This window comes from Erpetoichthys calabaricus, chromosome 2 (genome assembly GCF_900747795.2).
Source record: "Erpetoichthys calabaricus chromosome 2, fErpCal1.3, whole genome shotgun sequence".
Classification (NCBI taxonomy): domain Eukaryota; kingdom Metazoa; phylum Chordata; class Cladistia; order Polypteriformes; family Polypteridae; genus Erpetoichthys; species Erpetoichthys calabaricus.
Genome location: NC_041395.2, coordinates 188468655 through 188490355, shown reverse-complemented (window position 1 = coordinate 188490355; position 21701 = coordinate 188468655). Strand labels below are relative to the sequence as shown.

General features: G+C 39.4%; 1 protein-coding gene and 1 pseudogene across 1 annotated transcript in view; both read right to left on the bottom strand.

The window, feature by feature from the left end:
• The window catches only part of LOC114644508 (acyl-CoA (8-3)-desaturase), a 236031-nt gene that overhangs the window by 213170 nt on the left and 1160 nt on the right, over positions 1-21701 (bottom strand). The window lies entirely within an intron of this gene.
• LOC114644502 (leucine-rich repeat-containing protein 58-like) lies at positions 257-1659 on the bottom strand (annotated as a pseudogene).

Genomic DNA, 21701 nt, shown 5'->3' with positions numbered 1-21701 from the left:
CACATTATCATACATATAATGTAGCTCAAAATGCTTTACATGATGAAGAAAAAAGGGAGAAAAAAGACAATGTAAGAATTAAAATAAGACAACACTAATTAACATAGAATAAGAGTAAGGTTTGATGGCCAGGGAGGACAGAAAAAACAAAAAAAAAACTCCAGATGGCTGGAGAAAAAAATAAAATCTGCAGGGGTTCCAGACCATGAGACCGCCCAGCCCCCTCTGAGCATTTTTAGATATACAGTACTTTTATAATGCACATAGTATAAATGTGTACTGTACACTTCAGATTTGCTTACTTTGCACCAAATCATGCTTTGCATATAATCTTAAACAGCAGCATTTTATTCAAACAAAATAAAATGTGACAGAAAGAAGTGTCAAACCTTATTTAATGAGCCTTCATTATAAGGTGTGTCTACTCCCAGGTCGTGTCTCTTTATTTGCAATGCTTTAATAGACAGAGGGAAGTAAGCTGTTCAAAGATTTGCATAGCACTGAAAAATGCTCCTCAGATCTAGGTCTGTATTTCATCATTTATATTGCTCCCGGTCTGGAAATCAGTCTTGTTAATTTAGTTTAATAATTTATACATCTATACATCTAGCCAAGCAGAACCTTTTGCAATCTGTGCACTGGTACACTGCTCTCATCTTTAGAGTCAGCATCACTTTGAGAGCTTGAGCTACATGGAGAACTGCACTCGGGGGAGCATAGGTAGTGCATCAAAGGGAGGCGATACTTGCCACAGAAATCCACAAATTTGATATGCCGAACACATGAATCAAAGTAGACACCTCCACACTTGGGGTTGGGGCACTTGCTAGCCAAATCCAGATATGTGATCAGGTTATCTGGTAGGTCCTCAGCGAAGTAAGGAATATTTCTGAATTTAACAGTACGTCCTGCAAGCTCAAGGAGTGAGGGAGGGTCATAGGTCAGATCCTTAACAAACCAAACAACAAGTGGATTTCCACGTAGACTAAGCTTTTGGAGGTGCACCAAGTTGACAATCTCTCGAGGAACATAAGTGAGAAGGTTGTTATGAAGGCTCAGGGAATGCAGTGAATGCAACTGTGCACGTTGAGGAGGGATGCTCTGTATTCTGTTGTCACAAAGCACCAGGTAGCTCAGTTTGGGAAGGTTTGCCAGTTCTGGAGGAATGGAGGTGATGTTGTTTCCTCCCAAGTATAGAAGCTCCAGGCTGGTCAGGTTTTCGATTTCCAGAGGGATGCCTTTCAGTCTGTTGCCTCCGAGGGAGATGGACTATAGTGTGTGCAGCTGCAAGAACTGGCGAGGGAACTCCTCGAAGCGGTTCCTGCTGAAGTTGACAAGCTCCAAGGACATAGTGCCTAAGTCTTTGGTCAAGGATGACTCGTCCAAGCGGTTGTCTTTGGCGACGAAGGTCTTGAGATTGGAGAGACGTAAGATGTCATTGCAAATGAAGGCCAGTCCGTTGTTGCTGACGTCCAGCCAGCTGAGACTGGAGAAAAGGCTTATACAGCCAGGCAACACTGTGAGTCGGTTGTAAGGGAGAAAGATCATTTGCATCTCTTTTTTCTTCTCCTCGCTCAAATGATCAAAGCTAAGAGTTTCCAGATTGAGCCTGGACGAATCCAAAGTGCTCTCCCCTTCCGAGCTTTAATGGACCTCCATTTTTATTTCTCCGAAGACACGGCTGGACAAAGTAATCGCTCAGCTTATTTGTGCGTAGTCTATATTTAAAACTTCTAATAATGTAAACTCTCCACGGAGCATACAATGCTGAATTTTAGCAAATTTGCTATATAAAGTGCCAGTGAAGCCCTCCCAAAAGTGCTTCGTTCAAGCCCTTAGTGCACTCGAATCTCATCTCCATCTCTCTAACTCTATAGTCTTAATAATGCACTCAACAGATGTATATCGGCACCGTCACAGATGTACTTTTACAAATATACACCCAGTCTCTTACAGTCACTTTATCTTGACCGGTTACCTTTAGAAATTATCTTACACATCCACCTTTTGAAAAGACTCCTGACTTTCTTTTAAAATATCAGTAAGGCAATTGGCTGAAGTAGAACTGGAATGACAAATAACAAAGATTGGCAATTTGCAAAATAAAAAAGTGATTGACTGCAACGTTTTAATTTGCGATTGGCTGATAAGTGCCTTATGTACATAAATTTAATATATGATCAGCTTAAGTCAAAAATGATATGGCACACCTACTTTGCTCCGGTCTGCAGCAATATCTACTTGGATAAAATTAGGGGGGGAGTGGGAGGAAATGGGGTGTGGAGATGGGGTTTATGGTAGCCCTGGTGCCAATGTTAGAGAAAAGTTGCAAAGGTAAAAATTACACTCTTTTTTTTCATTTCATATTTCTGTAAGAGAGTCGAATCAATGTCACATCACATAAGTGCTAAATAGGTTATCTTTGAGTGGTACTAAAACCAAAATAAGTCTCTAGTATAGAAATCACTAAATGGCGGACCAATTGACTGCACTATCCAGACCATGATACATTTCTGATAAATAAATGAGAATGACTAATAACATTCATGCAGGAGTTCTTTTTTTCCTTCTTGAGGTGTGCGTGTCTATTCATGTCACTCAACAGAGAGTAAATTAATGTGATTGTTACAGTGCATGGGTAAAACGTGAGGATGCCGCAGAAGGAAATAACAGAAACGAAAGAGCGACAGGGAGCTGGGCTTGTTCCATTTAAAAGGAAAGTAGAGGCAGAAAACTGAACTTTCAAAGATGAATGGACGAACAAATATATGTTCGTTCTTACTGCGGGTAGTCCAAAAAAGTTTGTCTCAAGTGTTCCTGAAACCGTGCCTATAATAAAAAGTGAAAAGCCAATATGAGAGAAAACATGACTCATTTGCAAAAACCTATTCGCGGCAGTCCAAAGTGAAGGCACATAATACAACTGAACTGACAACCCAGTATGACCTATCCACCAGAGTCCTCTCACATTCATTTAGATTCCAGCAGCGTGCAAATGAATGTTCAATTAAAATAGTGTTGATTTTGGGGCAACATAAAAAAACATTTTCTCATGGGACCATTGTAATTTTTTTTACTTTTATTCAGATGGTTCTATTTTCTTTTACTTAAAATGTGAATATATACAATAATTTATAATATAAAATTATATAATGTATCTTTGACAGACAAAGGAAATCTCAGCAAGCCACAATAGCAACAATGAATTGTCAGCAATGACCTGAACTGTTTTTTCAGTCTGTCACTGAAAATTACAAATTACAAATTACAAAATATCACTAGAGGGTCAACTGTCAAATGTTTGGTAGACTTGCAACAATGTACAGCGCAATGGCTTTGAATGTCTCAAGGCTTCACAAAGCATCCTTTGTACTGCACACATCAGCTCAGTGCTTCGAACCATTCCCCACACTTCAATCCCAGTGCGCATGTCTGCTCTTTGTTTCAAACTGTGATCTACGCTTCGTTCCCAGTGCCCATGTCTGCTTGATGTTTTAAACTGCACACCCACTTCATTCCCAGTAAGCAGGTCAGCTTAGTGTTTTGAACCATGCTCCTTGCTGCATTACCAGTTAGCATATCAGCTCAGTGTTTTGAAACATTCTTCAATCCCAGTGCACATGTCTGCTCAGTGTTTCAAATTGTGCTACACACTTCATGCCCAGTGCGCATGTCTGCTCCGTGTTTTGAACCGCTCTCTATGTTTCATTCCCAGTGTGCTTGTCTGCTTCACACCATGCTCCACGCTGTGACGATGCGGGTTCCACTCCATGCTCCCATCTTGCTTCTGGGAGCTCTGAACCCAACACTGTCAGTAATGTCACAGATGAGCTAGACATTGAGGCACAATAATGAAGCAAGGGGATGGTGCAAAATGTGCAAAGTGCTATTATTAAAACAGCAACAACAAAACAGTGTTCAAATAAATAAGTGCAGTGCTTTAAAAATCTTCAAATAAATAATCCAATATAAACAAGTGAAAGGTGGAGGTTAAAACACAATAGAAAAACTCCTTTTAAAACCAAGGTTAAAACAATGGCTGGAAGCAGTCTTTTAAAATAAATCCTGGTGCCTTTCGACGGATGACTCCCCTGCTTCTCCCATCGAGGCTATGCACCAGGGGAGCAATCCCACCTGCTGCTGACCTTCTTTCTGCCTTCTTCTGCTGGTCTGTTCGCCTCGCCAATCCCTGGCTCTAGTGGGCTTCACCAGACCATGACTTGGGCTCCCCAGTGACCAGGGCACTCACGCTGGGGCTTTCACTACCCAGGTCCTGACTCCCGCTGCCTTCTCAGCCTTCTGCAGCGAGCCATCCTCCTTCCGGGTCACTCCTGCTCCTCACTAATGCTCAGCAGGAGTGACCACTACCGACTGCTCCTGGGGTGCCAGCCAAACACCCCACGAGGGCTCACTGTCCAGCTGCCTTTCTCTCTCAACATAGAGCACATTCACTCACTCACACACCGGCTTTCTCCTCCCTGCTTCCTGCCTTCTTCTTCTCCTATAACCTCCATTCATTCTTCTTTTTCTCTTTCCCCAGCCGCCTCGTGCTTCTATTATTTATCACGGGGACGTGGATCAGGTGTGGCAATTAGCACATCAATTACGGATGCGGATGACTCCTCACTTGTGCACTTAAGCGAGGACCGCCCGCATCACGAATTCATCCGAGAACCGCTCCCGCCACACTACCACGCCCCCTCTCTACGCCACAAGTGCGGTGAGTATTTATTTAAAAAATGGCCTTTTTGAATTGAGCTGTGGACCCGCTACACCACACACGCACCATTCCCAGTGCACATGTCAGCTTGGCGTTTCCAATCCTTATTCATCAATCTTTGTTTGAACTCTGCATGGCATCACCAGATTTCAAAAACTCAACTAAGTTGCTGATACACTAAAGTGCACTTTAGTGGATCTTTAATGGCAACCTCAGTATGAATTGCTGAGTTCTGTTTTCACCACAAAGGTGTCTACAATGGTTGCTGTTTCAATTTGAATGACAGTTGTAATTAGTTATACAGCACATACTTTTATTCACATTACACTTTACATATACAGTACATATCAACTATAGAGTGTTCTATTACTTAATACTAACAGCGCTCACCTTGCAGTATCCCTTGTGTGTGTGTATGTGTGTGAGACAGTGTGATGGTGCTGTGCTGTATCTCTCTGTCCCTCTGACATGCTCCAGATTTTAACCTTTGAATTTTTGGTCCAGCAGAGCGAATTCAGTCTGATTTGCCACAGTGGGTTTATTATCATCCTTTAAAATGGTGAGATTCATACACGTCAAGTGGCAATGAATAGAAGATGGATTATTGTAAATACATGATCTGCCTTCCACAAAATTAGTCATCACATTTTTAAATTAGTCATCACATTTTTGATGGCAATTCAAAGTCGGGATGATTCCAGAACAGGTCTCTTAAGCGATCATTACATAGTATCTCTCAAAATTATTGTGCCAATTTTGGCAATAAATATATCACACCTGTTCTTTTTTTTTAGTGACTCTTTATTCCAACTTGAACCTGGGTTTGCACTATGCACAAAATTTGAAAAGGAACAGCCTTAGTCAGTGGACCCACAGGATGGCATGATCAGTACGATTGGAACAGATTTGACTGTTAACTTTGAGCTCCACAAAATATTATAAAGTATTAATAATTGAAATATTTATATATTGATGGAATAATAACATTTGTTAATTTAAGGATTTCAACTTTTCTCAAATGTGCTTGCCTATATGATGGCAAAGTAGTGAGTTAAGCCTTTATTTTCCATCTACTTGATTTTAAATAAGTCAGAACAAAGAAAACATTTGAGGACAAAATGACAGGGCTCATGTTTTTTTTTTTTTTTTTTTTTAAACCTACAACATTAGGGATGTGGAACCCCAAATGATTGTCAATTAAATGTGATCTCAAGAAAAGATGAGGGCTAAAAATAATACTAAAAACAGGAACAATGATACAATGTAAATTATTAAAAGGGCTAGGGCTCCATGAGTAAGGTGTCTTATTTGTTTTAGTAAAACTCTTCTTTATCGTATACTACATTCTGCCAGTCAGCATTAGTTATATTTTTTAGACATCAGACACTGGAAGCCGCTGACGAATCTGTAGCAGTGAAAAATAAAAGTAGTAAAGTTTAACAGATGTCCTAGAACTTGATTATGAGTTTGTGTAACATTAATGCAAACGGCTAGGAGATGTCACTAGAGAGGTGAGTGTCAAATGCTTCAGAGCTTCCACACGATTTCCAACACAGATGCCTGAAACGTATTGATGCTTTGTGAGGCTTCACTCTTTCCATCACTAGTGGTTTGTTTAGGTTCTACTCGTTTAGATGTCGACTGAGATTACATTTATGGGTGACGTTGAAATAAATTTATTTCTTAAATTTGTTGTGTTATAACAGTAATTAATGTCTGAGTTGCACAGTTTACTTATGGCTTGGCTTTTATCCAGTTCTTTAGCAACGCACCATTTGAATCTGTAGTAAGCCCACATATCTGATTTAGGTGTCTAAGATGCTAATTTCAGTTAAAGAGGACAAACCATTTTATGCTTGAAGTAGTAAAGTGCTTTTTCTGTAGAAAGCCTTAACAGGTGCAGTAGCTCCATCTGCTGAAAGACAATGATAAGCAAAAATCTAGAAGGTCTGTGATACAGTTTGCATATTTGTAGCTAGACGTCCATAAAGGGAGAAAATAAGTCAAGTATCTTAAAACAGTCTTTTATTCCTAAGCTTTCAACAACTTACTAGGCATCATCATCAGAGGAAAATGATTAGACATACAGGAATCAAAGTCAATATATAGCAGGTGAAGAGTTGGGGTGTAGGGGGAGGTTGTAAGGGGGGGTGTGGATTAATAAGGTGGGGTTTGGAAGGTATTGGTTATAAAGACTTTTTTATTATTTGGATGTTCTTTTTAAGTCTGCATATTCAGGGTTCAAGTTCAAGTGTCTGTTAATGGTGTTTTCATTGGAGAGCCAAGATTCAGTCAGCTCTCCGGCACTCTTAGTGTGTATACTGTATGTATATATTGTAACAGACAGCTGGCAGCTCAACCCAGCCGGGACACCCTGGAAATGGAAGGATGGGGGAAGGCACCTTTTTTAGAGCACTACCTCCCCCAAGACGTTAGATGGCAGCTCCCCTGGGTTACAATGGTGCCCTGGATTCCCACAGGGCACCATGGGACTTGTAGTTTGGTATCTCAGCCCTGTTGTGTGCCATGGGTGCCACCAGGGGGTGCTGTGAATGAACCGGGGGACATGAGCTATCTGCCTGACCCGGAAGTGCTGGTAGGCCATGTGGGCGGAAGAGCTGAAGCACTTCCAAGTTGCACAATATATAAAGGACCAGAAGCACAGTCAGTGAGCCAGAGACAAAGCTTGCTGGGAGGTGTGGAGGAGAAAAGAAAGAGAGAAAAAGAGAATAATTGTGAGCAGTGTTGTTTATTTACTTGTGGTGGTGAAGAGCACTGTGAAGAATTTAAAGAAAGAATAAAACAAATCTTGGTGCTTTTAACTTAGGTCCTTAGTGTCCGTCTGTTGGGTTTGAGTAGCAACAGTGCCCTCTAGTGTTCTTAATATATACAGAGTTTCATTGCAAAACATATTAAACTTTTATATACGGAGAGTGTTTGGAGACACTGGTGTTGTGCTGAATTTATACTGTAGAAAACAATAATATAAACTGCTGTCCAGCATGCTTAAATGTGTTTTCAATTCTGATCACTTTTAGGACAAATCATTATGAATAGTTTCAGCCAATCTGTGCCTTCCAAACATCCAATATGACAGAGTGAACCTTCACTGTTATAGAAGATCCATATTACTAACCGAGAATGCTAAACCGGATGATGGACGCAGGCACATCCAGCCATGGGCCGTAGCTGCAAAAGGACGTACTGCGCAGGCGCAAAAAGAGTCCGCGAGAGGCGGATGAGGAGCCGCGAGAGGGGGACAAAAGAGGCCGCGAGAGGCAGATGAGGGGCCGCGACAGACGGACAAGACCACAGAAAAAAGGAGTGAGCACAGAAAAAAGACAAAAAAGGAGAAATGACGCGCAAGGAGCACCGAAAAAAGGAAAAGGCACATAAAAAAGTAGTCAAATGCAGGCAAAGCACGAAACACATTGCACACGAAACTAGACCCAAAAAAAAAAAAAAAAAAAAAGAGGCTCGCGCACAACAGCAAGGCAACCCCCCCCCCCACCCCCACCCCCCCACAGGCACCGGACAGGACACACACCAAGAGGGGCATTCAACAAGCCCATGGAACACAAAAAAAAGAACACAACAAAACCACCCCACAGACCCTACAAGCAAGGGACGGGACACACACAAAGAGGGGGATTCAACAAGACACAGGAACACAAAAAGAAAGAAGACGCTCGCGCAACAACAATCCTCACCCCCCCCCCCCCCACACACACACATCCATAAGAAGTGACACCCAAAGCCACATATTCTAAAGTGAACGTCAACACCTTCACACTAGACAGCGTAGGTGTCAGCATAGGTGGATCTCCTTACAATAAAGCACTATTAACCGTTCAACTGCAGAAAAGGAAACATATTAACAGTGACTGCAATCCTCCTTATTACTTATCCATATTTCGCTAGCTGAGAAAGAAACAAGTCTTGAATACACGGTCACGGGTACAAAACGAAAAGGAAAGGATAACAGGAACAAACACACGAACACGAAAGAAACAACAAAATAGACGGCTATGCAGCATAGGTGGATCTCATTACAATAAGGCACTATTAACCGTTCAACCGCAGAAAAGGCTCCATATTAACAGTGAGTGCAATACTCCTTATTACTTATCCATATTTCTAAAAGAAAAAATGTCTCGACTCCAAAAACGCAAAGCTCAACTACAGCTTCTAACTAACGATGTACCTAAAAGTAAAAACTTTATGAACTGCATTAGATCCTACAATAGTTCATTTGCTTTTGCATCTAACGGAGTAAATATCAGGCCACCAAAAGGCAATGGCCCATACTGCTTTCGCATATGTGCACAAATACTGAATCGCATTGGAACAGTGCACCCTGAAACAAATCAACAACGCAAATATGCACAAATCTACATCCTGGATCCACATGACGCAAGCTATCAATCAAAGTGCTGCATCGCAACAGTCACGGATTCAAAACGAAACACCTCCCATCTCAGACATACGTTAACGGCAAGGAAGGCTACAACAGGCTTTTCACACAGCACAGGCAAATCGATTACAGCTCCAAAACAACACGTCCCAAATACTACACATGCAACAACGCGCCTCTCAAACGGCACAAGCAAAATATACACCAGGAAAATTCATTCGGATTAATGAATGTCATTTGCAATCATTGTCATTCAGTTCACTTCCCTGAAGAAACAACTGGCAATACAAGTAATACATTTACACGTTGTTGTCAAAAGGGTCAAATTAGACTGCCTTCTTTACATTCATATACTGAATATCTACAAAAGCTTCTAACTAACGATGTACCTGAAAGTGAAATCTTTATCAACTGCATTAGATCCTACAAATCGGTATCCACTATGAACATTAACGGTGGCACTGCACGTGACATCCGTCTTGAAAAAATGTTAATTATTGATGAATGTACAATGGCATGAAGTCACTTACTCAACACCATTCATAAACTTCTACAAACGTTTATGAATAATAATATTCGATTTGGATGAAAGGTACTTTTATGAGGAGGAGATTTTAGACAGTGCTTAGCTATTCTTCCAGATGCCTTGCACTCAGCTATTGTTCAGTGCACCTTAAAATACGCAGACAATTGGCATTGCTTTCAAAAGATACAGTTAGTAAAAAAGATACGATGTCCAGAACCAAATCATAACAATTGCTTATTACAACTGAGAGATGGTACACTCACCAATACAGATGGACTTCAGCCACATATTATTACAATTCCTCAAGCCTTTATCTGTGACAACTTAGTTACAGAGAGATTTGGAACAGCAATCTCATTAGACCAAATGCCCCTTTTAACACAACGCACTATATTAGGTCCAAAAAATATTAATGTGCAAAACATAAATACCCAAGTCATTCCATTACTTCCTGGAGAGACACAACTCTTTCGAAGCTCTGACAAACTTGACTCTGATCACAACAATAACCATCTTCATTGACCTTACAAGTTCTGACCTGAAATTACCTTTTACACTTAAACGGCGTGTACAAAGAAATTTTCAAATAAACCTTTACACTGTGCCACACACTTTATTGTTTGCTTTCTATTTGCATCATCTACACCGTCACACTATTCTATATCTCATTCATACATCGCGCTCTTTGTCATTCCCAACACCAGGGGTTGGCGAGCGAAGCGAGCAGGGGGCGGAGCCCCCTAGTATAACAATATTAACTATTGTTTGAATAACTGTTTAGTAAAACAGATGGCTAATTTAGTTCTTAAATCGATTTGGAAATGCACATACATGCCTCTTAAATTAAACAGTACACTAAAGTGCCTACATTTACAGCATTTATTTTAGAAAGACGGAATTTTTACTTGTTCCCATTATTATGCATTAGAATTCCTCAGTGTCACATATTATTCTTCACTACTCATGAATCCTGCTTCTATGAGATTCTGTCGTATATGCTGTATATGCAAACATTTTAAAGGGACCATTTATTGAACTGACTGTAGCAAACCTGTCCTCTTCTTAAAATGACTTAATTTATATAATATTGACAATTAATCATATGATCAAATATCTAGCATGCTGTGAGTTTGTGTTGACTGTGCTGCATTTTTTTTTTTGTTTGTGACATCATCTTAGTAGAGAGTGCATGCCGTTAACAATGTATTCTGTCCTAAATGACAGCTCACAAGCTTTTTGGTATTTCCTAAAGGCCAATGCTTCTCAAAGTGTTTAAAAATATTTTTGACAGTGTTTTATGTTAATCTCAGTTATTTTAAACATAATTACCCATATTTATTGCCCATGTAGATAACGTTTGATGAAAATAAACAAAAAAGTAACAACACATACAGTCATATGAAAAAGTTTGGGAACCCCTCTTAATTCTTTGGATTTTTGTTTATCATTGGCTGAGCTTTCAAAGTAGCAACTTCCTTTTAATATATGACATGCCTTATGGAAAGTAGTATTTCGGCAGTGACATTAAGTTTATTGGATTAACAGAAAATATGCAATATGCATCATAACAAAATTAGACAGGTGCATACATTTGGGCACCCCAACAGAGATATTACATCAATACTTAGTTGAGCCTCCTTTTGCAAATATAACAGCCCCTAGATGCCTCCTATAGCCTTTGATGAGTGTCTGGATTCTGGATGGAGGTATTTTTGACCATTCTTCCATACAAAATCTCTCCAGTTCAGTTAAATTTGATGGCTCTCCAGCATGGACAGCCTGCTTCAAATCATCCCATAGATTTTCGATGATACTCAAGTCAGGGGACTATGACAGCCATTCCAGAACATTGTACTTCTCCCTCTGCATGAATGCCTTTATAGATTTCGAACTGTGTTTTGGGTCATTGTCTTGTTGGAATATCCAACCCCTGCGTAACTTCAACTTTGTGACTGATGCTTGAACATTTTCCTGAAGAATTTGTTGATATTGGGTTGAATTCATTCGACCCTCGACTTTAACAAGGACCCCAATTCCTGAACTAGCCACACAGCCCCACAGCATGATGGAACCTCCACCAATTTGACAGTAGGTAGCAGGTGTTTTTCTTGGAATGCGGTGTTCTTCTTCTGCCATGCAAAGCGCTTTTTGTTATGACCAAATAACTCAATTTGTGTCTCATCAGTCCAAAGCACTTTGTTCCAAAATGAATCTGGCTTGTCTAAATGAGCATTTGCATACAACAAGCGACTCTGTTTGTGCCGTGAGTGCAGAAAGGGCTTTTTTCTCATCACCCTGCCATACAGATGTTCTTTGTGCAAAATGCGCTGAATTGTAGAACGATGTACAGATACACCATCTGCAGCAAGATGTTCTTGCATGTCTTTGGTGGTGATCTGTGGGTTGCCTGTAACCATTCTCACAATCCTGCGCATATGGCACTCCTGTATTTTTCTTGGCCTGCCAGACCTGGGTTTAACAGCAACTGTGCCTGTGGCCTTCCATTTCCTAATTACATTCCTTACAGTTGAAACTGACAGTTTAAACCTCTGAGATACCTTTTTGTAGCCTTCCCCTAAACCATGATACTGAACAATCTTTGTTTTCAGATCTTTTGAGAGTTGCTTTCCTCTTCAGAGGAGAGTCAAAGGGAAACACAACTTGCAATTGACCACCTTAAATACCTTTTCTCATGATTGAACACACCTATCTATGAAGTTCAAGGCTTAACGAGTTAATCCAACCAGTCTGGTGTTGCAAGTACTCAGTATTGAGCAGTTACATGTATTCAAATCAGCAAAATTATAAGGGTACCCAAATTTTTGCACAGCCAGTTTTTTACATTTGATTTAATTTCATACAACTAAATACTGCTTCACTAAAAATCTTTGTTTGGAAAACACCTCAGTACCCCAGATGTTCCTAGGAAATGAAAGACATACCACTGTTATCTTTTTTGTTGAAAGTAAATTCTTATGCAAACTGAGAGGGGTTCCAAAACTTTTTCATATGACTGTATAGTAGTTATGGTACATTTTTTATAATTAACAAAACTCACTGTTTGTTTGAAATGTTAGGTTTTTTTATTTTTAACAATGGAATGCCTCAGTATAAAGTTGATTTATTCCACTTCTGAAGGCGTTCATTGACAGTATTCTCCATTGCATTTGGTCCCAGTGTAATGTGAAGTTTGTTGGGCTGAATGGCCTGTTTTCATCTACTGTAGATTGTTCTAATGTTCTAATTGCAATAGACTTGGCTGATAGACAGAGGGGCAGCAAATGAGCTCAAGTAATGGGAGACAAGACACCTCCTCACCCTGATGCCCAGGCTCTTCTCATAAATATTTCCATCTTGTGCTTTTTCTCATTATTGCCATATTACCATTATTAATATTAAACACATACTGTATGTAGAAAAAATGTATGTCCTATTTTATGTATATGACAGGAAGGACAGTAAAGCCTTGAATGAAATTCAGTGTTGATGATCAATGACAAGTGACAGCAAGCACCTGCTTTGGTTAATGGGACAGGAAAGGATCAAAGACTTGTTAAATGTGTCAGTGACTGGGACTGCTTAACTGGAAGATGGTCTAAGAATGCAGAAACAACAAAAGCTTAGTCTTTTAAAAATTCTATTTACATAAATGATTTATTCTGCTGTACTCCAGTTTGGATGACTTCCTATTTACTGATCCCTCTCCAGCAATTGATAAGATGCATTCACAAGGGATGGATGTTGCTGACAATTTTGAAAGCTTAGGTTTAGATGTACTTATCCAGCTGCGCAGTACTTGAGTACTTGTCAGTATTTGAGTGATTTTTATGTGATGAAGGTTGTGTTTGGGGTTACAAAGTCGGCATTCTTTTTCTTGATTGTTCAAGTAAAACTTTTGTGAGACTTTACTACGTCTGCCTGTTTTTTTTTTTTTCTTCTCTTTTTGAGCCTGACGTGGAGGTTGCTACAATATATTAGATTATAGTCAGAATATTTTTATTGTGCGAGGCTATGTATATTGTAAATTGTTTTTCCTGTGAATAAGATATTGTAAATAGTCTATATGTTTAATAGTTCTCTATGTTTATTAGCTCTATAATGTTCAAGTTTAGCGTCTGGTAGTGAAGTAGCACTACAGGAATACCGGACACTAACTTATCTCTCTATTATAATAAAAAAATCCTGGGACGAAAGGAGACTTTTTAGCCTGGGACAAGACGTGACTTTTTGAGGGAGATACTTTCACGTCCTGAGAGAGGACTATTTGTGCCAAGAGATGTAACCACGGGGCCAGAAATAAAAGACAAAGAGTAGATGACAAAGTAGAAAGTCGTAAAGAATTAAAAAACAATGTTAGTAAAATTTACTAAAAAAAATGTACTAAATGATAGTAAAGATCGCATTAGCACGAACAAATGGAAATTATTACTCGCTGAAATAACAGAACAAAGAAAAGAGATCGAATATATTTTTTGGAGACTTATAGATGTCTAATTTGTGCAGCCATCAGGGAAAAGCAATGTTTCTTCCCAATGAAGAGGCATATCTGTGAGAATTAACACTAGAATTGCCAGAGCCTACGAAAAAACTCGTAGATCCATCCCACCTTAAATCGCTTCTTAAATCCGTTCGCACCTCTCCGCCAGCATCTTTTGTCTTCTAAATGTGCAGATAAAGACAAGCTGCAAGCAGCCGGCTATTCCATCCCCCCACCGACTTAGAACGTGTACAAACTTCTCCCAGCTCATGCCTTGATTGATTATCTGGGAGTGAAGTGGAGTTTTAGAGTGGAAATAATGGATCATTATTTGGAACACGCGCATTTCATGTGTGTTCCGTTTCTACAGTAATCTGTGTAAACACATTTTAAAAACAGAAACGTTTTTCATATTCTAGTAGTAAATGACAAAATGTAGGCATAAACTATATAATGTATGAACCCTGAAGTCCAAATATAAAAGAAACACTTTCACAAAAGGTACAAATATAACAGAACAAGTGCGCTTTTATTCAAAAATATAACTGCAGAAAAAAAAAGCCGTCTTAGTGTGCAACATTGACACACATTTACTATGACTGCCGCTGTGGCGCAACAGTATCAGTTGCTGATTGGGAATTAAAAGGTCACGAGTTCAATCTTGCATGACTCCTTTTGAGAAGTGAGGTGCTCTTATTCTTACTATTTTAGAATAAAAACATACATTTAATTTCAGTCTGTAACAGCCGGTGTAATTTATGATACTTGTAAAGGTTAGCTTTGTTTTTTATTCACTTTTCATTCTCTCAGTCGCGTTCAGGATCCTCCAACCGTCCCCCCCCCCCCAAATTTTGAAACTGCTGTTTTCACATAAAGACGTGCTATAGCTCTGCAGTGTATCACGATACACACTATCGCCCCCCCACCCAGGAATCTGACACACAAATACTGGCGAATCTGCCTTCTTCATATCTCACTGTCACTTGATTTTCTTTTTATTCAGTTTTATTGAGTGTTCCTACTCATGCTGAATTAGTATGCACCTTATGGTCCATGATGTCAAAAAAAAAACCAGAAACATAGGTATGTATGATATTTGGAATTATTCGTTTTAAAACCTGTATAGTACATTTCGGAAAAGTTTGTGGTATGGATGCAACATTATTCATATTATTCATATTCATTCGCATAAAATCTTGTGGTTTGTAATCAGTGACCGCGTGTTTTTTTTTCCCTGATCTAGCCAGTCCTCACATGTTGCTGTATGCTGTTTCTTTTGTACTCCAGGACATGCAGAGGAAAGCATAGTAAAGAACAGTAATTTCAGCGCTATATGCAATCATCAGACACTCCCCATCTGACACTGCTGTTTTCACATAAAGATGCGCTATAGCTCTGCAGTGTACTTGTGACTGCATTCTCGTACCAATGCTTGCGAACTGAAGTGTCTGCGTGCACTTTTCATGGCATTACATGTTTATTTTTTGTATCCAAATGGTGGCATCTTTTGCCTTTATGCCTGGTGCAGCTGCACTGTTCTTATGTTGGACTGGACATTTCTTGAGGGGAGGGCTTCTATTCTCTTTCTCTGATATAGAATCCTCATCTGGGCTCTCCTCTGTGTCTGTCTCGTTGTCTTCCTCGATATCAAAAATAAGTTCCTCACTACCGTCTGAGTCGCAATCATCCATTTCATGCAACAGAGCCAAAGCTTCTGAAGGGGACACCTCCTCTTTCGTGACAGAGCTGTGGCCATTGCGGTGTCTGTTTGCTCAAAATAATAATCAAGCACAACTGATTCACCTATGTTTGTGTGTCAGGTTTTATCTCACCACATCAGAGAATTCCACATCTGAGAATTCCCTGTAATTTACAGCTCTATTCATTTTCTCAAAACACCACCCACATTCACAGTAATTCCCAGTTATGTTCACCACTCACACCCACGCCCACAACCATACAGAACTGATTCCACATCAGAGAATTTCCAGTTCCAGCATAAATTCACACCCGATCTGACGCTGTTTGTTTTCAAATAATATTGCATTAGTACGATGATGTTTTCACATATATTGTCTCTTTCTTTCAGGTGTGTAATAGAAACCACAGCATAGACAGAAGTGTGTACATTGTAACAGGTACACACATTGTAAATGTAAGAAAGATGATCCTTGCGTGTGTGTGAACTGTTAACATTTGAATCTGATGATTGCATATAGCGCTGTTTTATTCAGTGCGCACAAGAACATGCAGGTGGCCAGTTGCTGTGTGCTATAACATGCTGGCCATGATCAACACACATTTTAAAAAAAGAAAGAGACAACTATATGTGACGTTTTGAAGAAATCATTTTATGACGCGAATAGTACCAATCAAAAAACATTGTCGAAGTAATGCAATATTATTTGAAAATGAACAGCGTCAGATTGGGTGTGAATTTATACTGGTGCTGTTTGAGTCAGATTAGAAGCTGAATAAGCTGAATAATCTCCTGTTCTGACTCTAAGTAAAAAAGCATGAATTAATCAACAGAAATAACTGCGATCGACATTTTAAACTTAACGATTTACAGTGCATACCAATTTATAAATTTTATGTCCGTTTGAGGTTACAAAGAAGAAAAAAAACACTTCCTCCCCACCAGGGAATTGAACTCGGGTCTCTAAGGCACAGCAGGGCTGCTGTGTTCTGAGTCTGCAGATCTTAGCGTTACACCACAGAAGATGTTGTATCATCCTTGAACCTTTTGTGAAAGTGTTTATTTGATGTTTGGACGTCAGGCTTCACACATTCTATAGTTTATGCCTACATTTTGTAATATTTATTACTAAAATATGAAAAAGTTTCTGTTTTAACAATGTGTTTACACAGATTACTATAGAAACGGAACACACATGAAATGCGTGTGTTCCAAATAACGATCTATTATTTCCACTGTAAAACTCCAGCAGCTCAGTCACTCCCAGATAATCAAACAAGGCATGAGCTGGGAAAACTTAGTGAACGTTCTGCGATGGTGGGGGATGGAATAGCCAGCTGCTTGCTGCTCATCTTAATCGGCACATTTAGAAGACAAAAGACGCTGATGGAGAGGTGAGAACGATTTTAAGGTGGGCCGGATCTACGAGTTTTTTCGTAAACTCTGGTAATTCTAGTGTTAAAACATTTGTTGTTTGGTGAAAGTGAAATCCACATACACGAGTGGCAGAGACATGAAGTGGCTGGCTGGTAGCGCAGACCGGGGGGTTGGCGAGCGAAGCAAGCAGGGGGTGAAGCCCCCTAGTTATTTATGAAAAAAGCTATAATAGAATAACTGTTGTATCTCTACACATTGTGTCATGTCTTTATTTGTTGCAGCATGTACTATCAGTATCGATAAGCACTATCAGTATCCATACTGTTATTGATAAAATCCTAATGATACCCATCCCTACCCTGAACTCTCACTTCTTTTAGTTTGATGCTCATCCTCCCGTGTGGCACCTTATCAAATGCTTTCTGAAGTCCAGATAAATATCATATGCTCCACTTTGATCATACCTCTTTGTTGCTTCTTCACAGAATTCCAGCATGTTAATAAAACATGATCCCTCTCTTCTGAACCCATGCTGACTGTTCAGTAAAATTCCTGCTCATGCCATGTGTTGCTCAATCTTATCTTTAATAATTACTTCCTTTAATTTTCCCATGATGCATGTTAAGCTTACTAGCTTATAGTTGTTTGGTACTGCCCGGTCGCTCTTTTCATATAATGGGATAATATTTGCCATTTTCCAGTCCTTTGGAATTTCACCAGTGCACAGTGACTTCCTAAAAATATATGTCCGGGATTTATATACAGTACTGTGCAAAGGTTTTAGGCAGGTGTGAAAAAATGCTGTAAACAAAGAATACTTTCAAAAATGGAAGTGTTAATCATTTATTTTCATCAATCAACAAAATGCAGTGAATGAACAAAAGAGAAATCTAAATCAAATCAATATTTGGTGTGACCACCCTTCGCCTTCAAAACAGCATCAATTCTTCTAGGTACACTTGCACACAGTTTTTGAAGGAACTCAACTGGTAGGTTGTTCCAAACATCTTGGAGAACTAACCACAGATCTTCTGTGGATGTTGGCTTCCTCACATCCTTCTGTCTCTTCATGTAGTCCCAGACACACTCGATGATGTTGAGATCAGCACTCTGTGGGGGCCATACCATCACTTCCAGGACTTCTTGTTCTTCCTTACGCTGAAGATAGTTCTTAATGACTTTGGCTGTTGTATGGGGTCGTTGTCCTGCTGCAGAATAAATTTGTGGCCAATCATACGCCTCCCTGATGGTACTGCATGATGGATAAGTATCTTCCTGTATTTCTCAGCATTGAGAACACCATTAATCCTGACCAAATCTCCAACTCCATTTGCAGAAATGCAGCCCCAAATGTTCAAGGAACCTCCACCATGCTTCACTGTTGCCTGCAGACACTCATTATTGTACCACTGTCCAGCCCTTCGATGAACAAACTGCCTTCTGCTACAGCCAAATATTTCAAATTTTGACTCATCAGTCCAGAGCACCTGCTGCCATTTTTCTGCACCCCAGTTCCTATGTTTTCGTGCATACTTGAGTCGCTTGGCCTTGTTTCCACGTCGGAGGTATGGCTTTTTGGCTGCAACTCTTCCATGAAGACCACTTCTGGCCAGACTTCTGCTAACAGTAGATGGGTGTACCTGGGTCCCACTGGTTTCTGCCAGTTCTGAGCTGATGGCACTACTGGACATCTTCCAATTTCGAAGGGTAATAAGCTTGATGTGTCTTTCATCTGCTGCACTAAGTTTCCTTGGCCGACCACAGCGTCTATAATCCTCAACGTTGCCCGTTTCTTTGTACTTCTTCAAAAGAGCTTGAACAGCACATCTTGAAACCCCAGTCTGCTTTGAAATCTTTGTCTGGGAGAGACCTTGCTGATGCAGTATAACTACCTTGTGTCTTGTTGCTGTGCTCAATCTTGCCATGACATGAAACTGTCTTCCACAATCTCACCTTGGTAGCAGAGTTTGGCTTTTCCTCACCCAGTTTTAAGCCTCCTACACAGCTGTTTCTGTTTCAGTTAATGACTGTGCTTCAACCTACGTGTGACATTGATGATCATTAGCACCTGTTTGGTAGAATTGGTTGATCATACACCTGACTATAATCCTACAAAATCCCTGACTGTGCAAGTGTACCTATAAGAATTGATGCTGGTTTGAAGGCAAAAGGTAGTAACACCAAATATTGATTTGATTTAGATTTTTCTTTTTGTTCGCTCACTTTACATTTTGTAAGTTGATAACAATAGACAATCATTATTTATATTTCTGAAGGCATTCTTTGTTTACAGCATTTTTTCACACCTGCCTAAAACTTTTGCACAGTACTGTATGTACTTTAACCTCTTTCACAACTCATGGGTAAATATTATCTGGTTCTGGTGATTTGTTTGATTTCAGCCCATTTAACCTAAGCAGTAATTCTCCTTTTACAATTTCTATATCACTCAGTACCTACTTTTAGTAGTACCTTTTACCACTGGGAGATTATCTACTTCTGACTTGTTAAGACCTCAGAAAAATGCAAATTTAGATCATCCGCTATTTCACTCTCTGTATTTTTTAATTTCCCTTTACTATTCTTGATGCACTTCACCTCCTCCTTGATGTGTATTCCTCTATGTTATACCCATCCCCATCTTTGTTATTTAGCCAGATTTCTGTTATTGCTTTAATATCATAAGTATGCTCCACATACATACAACTCAAACTCATTTGTTTTATTTGTGATACTTCTATTAAGGCAAGCTATTTTTATGTGTTACTTGTTTTACTTCTGCATTTAAACATTGGGTTAGACTTTACATTTCTATATATTTTTTACTTTTACACTATTATTTGTTCCCCCTTGTACAGTTCTAAAACTGGTCTGTCCTAAACTCCCTGCCCACCCATACCCTAGTTTACACAATCCTTGACTATCCTACTCATATGCCTCCCCAACACATTGGTGCCACTCCTGTTCAGATGTAACCTGTCATGGCAGAATAAGTCCCATCTATTCCAAAAGGTGGTCCAATGCCCCATAAACCAATACCATTCTACCCTTCACCAAGATTTGATCCACTTGTTAAGCCTTGTAATCTCCTCAAGTCTTATCTGGACTGACTTACCTTGTAAATTCTGATCCTTAGCCTGGCAACTAACTCTTTAAATGTGGATCACAGAAATGACAGACTACCCTTATGTATGTCTTTTGTTCCAACATGAACAATGACAACTGGATCCACCCCTGATCTGGCCAAGAGCCTATCCACCCTTCCAGGGAAGTCTCCCACCTGTGTACCTAGAAGGCAACACACTGTGCAAGACTCTCTGTCTCTGAAGCAAACCTGTGTTTCAATCAGCCCTAATGAGTCCGCAACTATCACTCTCATATCAAGAAAAGTAAAAAAACTAATAATGATAATATGAAATAAATATGTCCACTGGTATGTGCTATAAATTTGTTTTCTGTATGATTCCAATAATTTTGATCATTTTTATAGTCAAAATCGCTGAATTTGCTCATTTCTTGTACAGGGGAGAAATGCCGATGAGCCTCACCTCGGACTGCGCTATCTCTCATACATGGGGTTGATGCACGCAATTTGCGCGTGCCTATTGCTTTCTCTCAGTATGTCGCCAATCTAATGTTTGCAGACACATTTAGTATACACCCTGACTTTCTAATATATTTAATGAATATGTGTGACATATGTAGTGTTGCTGATCAGACATAAAACCGCAGTGATAGGCACAAAGTGAGGCAGACAGTACCAGGCCACTTCGAAGGGGGCAGATGTGAGCCCAACAGGTGCTCGTTGCTGCTGCTCTTCTATGCAGATGCTCCGGGCGTCAATATGTTAGCAATATCAAAAAGTCAGGTGCACCGTTTATTTATTTTCTATTTTTTGTTACAATTGACTGCCAAAGTGGAAAATTAAGACAAAACTAAGGAAAATAAGGAGGACTTTTACAAGAAAGAGATGGAGATTTTCATGGAGAAGGATAGGACTTCATTGACAAATAAAGGTTAGACCATAAAATGTTTTCAATTTTATAAAAAAATGGGATCAGAATAATAAAAAAAATCCAATATTTAAAAACTAAATTTTGACTTTAAATAAAATATTGTTTTGTTTTTCTTGTTATCCTTTTATTGAACAGTCTGTATTAAATTTGATTAAAGTGTCATAATTAAAAGCTTTTAAAAACAATTAAATATTTTGATTAAGGTCAAAATTGAAATCCGTTTTTCTCGTACACCTCTCTATACTTTCATTTGTATTGAATGAGTATGAATTGTGGAATTGCAATGGCAAATTTAGAACACATGGAGGATGCAGAGCAAATGCGCTCTCTCTTCTCTCTCGCTGCTATAAATGTAACGTTCTTGCTTAGCCAAATATGTACCTTATCATGTGTGTGTGTAAAGAAGATGAGATATGAAACATAACCAGTAGTCAATGTGCATTGAATAGGGAATAAGCTACTCTTTTGGGTT